The sequence below is a fragment of the Oncorhynchus kisutch genome, unplaced genomic scaffold (assembly GCF_002021735.2).
Source record: "Oncorhynchus kisutch isolate 150728-3 unplaced genomic scaffold, Okis_V2 scaffold3899, whole genome shotgun sequence".
Lineage (NCBI taxonomy): Eukaryota > Metazoa > Chordata > Actinopteri > Salmoniformes > Salmonidae > Oncorhynchus > Oncorhynchus kisutch.
In genome coordinates this window covers 20,001-25,000 of record NW_022265844.1, presented here as the reverse complement: position 1 = coordinate 25,000, position 5,000 = coordinate 20,001, and the positions used below count along the sequence as shown (strand labels likewise).

The following is a 5,000-nucleotide window of genomic DNA, read 5'->3' as shown; positions in this document are numbered from 1 at the left end:
GGGAACTGGAGGACTGGAGTTGGGCTGTTGTGGGGAACTGGAGGACTGGAGTTGGGAACCACTGCTGTAGGCCTGTGGCTGCATTGGTGCTGCATGCCATTATAGGCTGCAAAATGGGTTCACATGGCCGATATCCTGAAAAAATAGTGACAACCAAATAAAACTAATTGGAGAGGTAAATGTTCATTTGAGAATAGAACACAGAAACAGACAAATTAGAGACAGATTCCCCTCTTTATTGCAGGATTGTAATCTGTGATCAATCAACATCAACACTAGTTCATCTTGAATAATGGTTACATTAACACTTAACTGCACAAATCAACACGGTCAAAGTGTAAGCTAACTCCTAGGTAAAAGGTTAGACATTTTAGTAACACGTATGTCGTTATTACTAAAACAATTTCAGGTGAACAAAAAATAAAGTCAATACCAGAGGTGTCCAACATCACTGATCTACTGGGGGAACAGACTTCTGTTCCAGTCCAGCATTATCACGCCTGATTATTAACTCATTAGGTTTGATACATTGAATCAGGTGTGTTAGTGCAGGGCTGGAACAGAAGCCTGCACACCCAGTACGGTTGGCCTGCTCCAGTTGTAATGTGTTTATACATTGTGTGACTTTTAAACTGTATTTTTCTTCACAAAAATGTACTAATATATAATCCATGGTATATTCTCTTGGGACATTAATTGGGACCTCTTCATCTGCAGACAGGGTTTCACAGCACTCTGTATCTGAGGACAGACATCGAAAAGAAACAGGCTGCATTATACTCAAGTTAGACAGCCCTGAATATTATGTTACTCTATCTCTCTGTCCTCAGTATCTCACTAGGGACTGGAACTAGAGAATAGTTTCATAATGTCCTCCCACAAAGGTACCTGCCCTATCTAGAGTAGCCTGCTCTCTGTTCTCTGACAGCTGGGACTGCGAGCTAATCCTTTCACCCTCTTCCATGGCTGTTAGCTAGCTAACTAGCTACACATGCATTTGGAGTTACAACGATAAATACATCAAGATAACTAACTAGCTAATATGAAGCTAGCAAACTGGTGATATTTGATTCACCTAGCTAGCTAGCTACAGTATACAGTATGTAAAGTTTGTTAACTAGCGAACATTACGTTAGCAGCTAATTTGAGTTAGCCTGCACACTAAGTTTCTGTAGCAAGCTAGCTAATAATACATTGTTTTTTGATCACTTTCAACATATATTTACTTACTTGAATAGGTTCTCCCACTGACTCCATTTCCTGGGACATCTTCCCGAAGTTTCCGGTGGTAACAAAACGCAGCCAGCCAAGTGGATGATTGGAGGACTTCATCAGACTTGAGTTTGGGCTTCCAACATGGGGGTTGCTAGGTGATCTGTGACGTACTTGCAAGCCCTCTATAGGTGCTGTTTGGGACGCTCGCCCAGGTCAAAATGTAAGCACTAAATAGGGAATAGGGTACCATTTTGTTACCCACTCTGTGAACTTTGACCTCTTACCTGAGACCCAGCACCTTTCCATTAGCCCCTCCTTCCTCTCTATCACAAAGGACAGAGCCGTCAAGCCCACTGCCAGGTAGAAAGTGATGCTGTGTAGAGAGAGAAGGCGTGCGGGAAAGAGAGAAGAAGGGAAGGGAGAGAATGAGGGGAAGCGAGAAGGAGGGAGGAGGTAGAATGAGGGGGAGAGAGAAGGAGAGAGGGTAGAATGAGGGAGAAGGGGGGGAGAGAGAAGGAGGGAGGGGGTAGAATGAGGGAGAAGGGGGAGAGAGAAGGAGGGAGGGGTTAGAAGGAAGGGAGAGAGAGAAGGAGAGAGGGGGTAGAATGAGGGAGAAGGGGGAGAGAGAAGGGGGGAGGTGGTAGAATAAGGGAATGAGAGAAGGGGAAAAATAGGATAAATTGAGGAAGTTATATGGAGTAGAAAGAGATACAGGAGCGAGAGAGACAGAGAGAGTGAGAGAGACAGGAGAGAGAGAGACAGGAGAGAGAGACAGAAAGAGAGAGAGACAGGAGAGAGATAGAGAGAGAGCGACAGGGAGAGAGAGACAGGAGAGAGAGAGAGAGAGAAAGACAGGAGAGAGCGACAGGGAGAGAGAGACAGGAGAGAGAGAGAGAGAGAAAGACAGGAGAGAGATACAGGGAGAGAGAGACAGAAAGAGAGAGAGAGAGAAAGAGAGAGAGCGACAGGGAGAGAGTAAGAGGAGGGAAACCGTAAGACATACAGTATTTTAACAGATTATCATCTTTGTCTCAGTAAAGCTGACTAGGTTCAGACGTGGACTGAATCTCTACCTCAGAACGGCTCCTGGCGTCACAAACGTGGTGAAGTCTGAGTTCATGCTGCCATAGATGGGCTCCTCAAACTGAGAAACGGGACAAAGAGAAATAGCGAGCAAAAGGTGTTAAAAAATGAGAAATGTGACACAAGAATAGTAAGTGAAATATTTTCCCCCCAGTGCACAGTACATCTGTGTATTCATCAGGAATGGATCAAACATTTGTATACATTCAACAACACGGGTTACATTGTGGTCTTGGGAAGACAACAGCTTGTCTCTATCAGACACTAGCAAGGCTAGTAGATGTGGATGGCAGAATACTATCAACACAGGGCCTGCTTCCCAAATGACACCCTATTCCCTACATAGGACACTACTTTTGACCACGGCCATATGGACCATTTGGGACGTAACCAGAGTTTTAAGGGGATTGTCATACCTTGACAGGAAGAGAGAGCAGGTAAGACCTGCTACTCATCTTATACTGGATAAAACCCTGAGGAGGGAACAGAGAGGCAGAAGCCATATGAATAATAACACTAACACTCTCAAAAGTCAAATAACTCTTCCAAAACAGTATCATTCGTCACCTAATGACAAGACAAAGAAAAGGGAACTCTGGTGTACCTCAAAGGCATCTTTAATTTTTTTCTGAAGCATTAAGGCGATTTGTCGATCTGGAGAAAACACATTAAAAGGTTAAAACAATGTCACCATAAGTTTGACTAACAGCAAAAAATGTTTGATCTATTTCAATGATTTGAACGTTTACAGTATTTGGAATAAAACTAATCAATCATTTACTTTGAAAAGCATTCAAAATCCATTTCCATTACTTGGGAGATGAGCCATCATTCAGAAGACCCCCACAGTGTTGTAAAACAGCTACACTAACACCTAGAGGTCAATTTCACAGCCAAACTATCTATTCTATTCTATCGGCATTCTATTCTAATCTAACAGTGTTCTATCCTATTCTAACAGTGTTCCATTCTATTCAGAACTATTCTATTCTAACAGTGTTCTATTCTATTCTATCGGCATTCTATTCTAATCTAACAGTGTTCTATTCTATTCAGATCTATTCTATTCTAACAGTGTTCTATTCTATTCAGATCTATTCTATTCTATCGGCATTCTATTCTAACAGTGTTCTATTTTATTCAGATCTATTCTATTCTATTCAGATCAACTATATTCTATCAGTATTCTATTCTATTCCAACAGTGTTCTATTCTATGCAGATCTATTATATTGGCATTGTATTCTATTCTAACAGTGTTCTATTCTATTCAGATCTATTCTATCGGCATTCTATTCTATTCTAACAGTGTTCTATTCAGATCTATTCTATCAGTATTCTATTCTATTCTAACAGTGTTCTATTCTATTCAGATCTATTCTATTGGCATTCTATTGTATTCTAACAGTGTTCTGTTCTATTCAGATCTACTGTATTCTATCGGCATTCTATTCTATTCTAACAGTGTTCCATTCTATTCAGATCTATTCTATTCTAACAGTGGTCTATTCTATTCAGATCTACTGTATTCTATCGGCATTATATTCTAACAGTGTTCCATTCTATTCAGAGATATTCTATCAGTATTCTATTCTAACAGTGTTCTATTCTATTCAGATCTATTTTATTCTATTCTAACAGTGTTCTATTCTATTCAGATCTATTTTATTATATTCTAACAGTGTTCTATTCTATTCAGATCTATTCTATTCTATTCTATTGGCATTCTTTTCTAACAGTGCTCTATTCTATTCAGATATATTCTATTCTAACAGTATTCTATTCAGATCTATTCTATTCTAACAGTTTTCTATTCTATTCAGATCTATTCTATGGCATTCTATTCTAACAGTGTTCTATTCTATTCAGATCTATTCTATGCCATTCTATTCTAACAGTGTTCTATTCTATTCAGATCTATTCTATCGGCATTAAATTATATTCTAACAGTGTTCTATTCTATTCAGATCTATTCTATTATAGCAGTATTGTATTCTACTCTATTTGAAGGTACATTCTGGAACACTGTCACATGCCAACAGACTGCGGAGTGAAAGCTTACTGGTCAGGTCCAACCAGACGTGCACCGACCCTCCATCCACCACCTCCTTAGAGACCTGCCGCTGGATCATCCTGTATAATACAACACACACCACAGAACAGACATGATACTGTGTGTGTGCATGCAGTAAGCTGCCTGGTCGGCCCAGGTGTGTGTGACCCTGATCGACAGGCAAGACCAGACTTTCCACTTCACGGCTGATCACACACACACACACACACACACACCACACACACACACACACACACACACACACACACACACACACACGAAGAGGTATCCATTGCAGATACACACTGTCACAGACAGACATACTGGTGACTGGTGTACCCTTCCTCACCACAGAGTCATCGTCACGTTAGATGCCTTGTTGACATCACTGTGTGTGTGTCTGTGTGTGTGTCTGTCCGTGTGTGTCTGTCTGTCTATCTGTCTGTGTGTGGGTGTGTGTGTGTAAGACAGTGGAATGCTTTGTCACATTGGCAACTGGAAGGTGCACAGGTTTCCATTACGCTGTAGGGAAGAATCTTGACACTGGTGGCCTTAAAGTTCAACAGCATTGCAAGTCATGGACAGTGATTTCACTGGCTTTGGCAATGTTAACACATGTTTCCCATGCCAATAAAGCCCTTGAATTGAAT

At 41.0% G+C, this 5,000-nt stretch overlaps 1 long non-coding RNA gene and 1 pseudogene across 1 annotated transcript; both read right to left on the bottom strand.

Annotated features, from left to right (window-relative positions):
• LOC109877359 (ABC transporter G family member 20-like) overlaps positions 1–5,000 on the bottom strand; it is a 33,307-nt pseudogene that overhangs the window by 9,138 nt on the left and 19,169 nt on the right.
• Positions 216–1,478, bottom strand: LOC116372079 (uncharacterized). Its single transcript, XR_004209112.1, has 2 exons — positions 1,231–1,478; positions 216–741 (listed from the first exon to the last, which is right to left on the bottom strand). It is a non-coding gene; the product is annotated as an uncharacterized LOC116372079 (long non-coding RNA).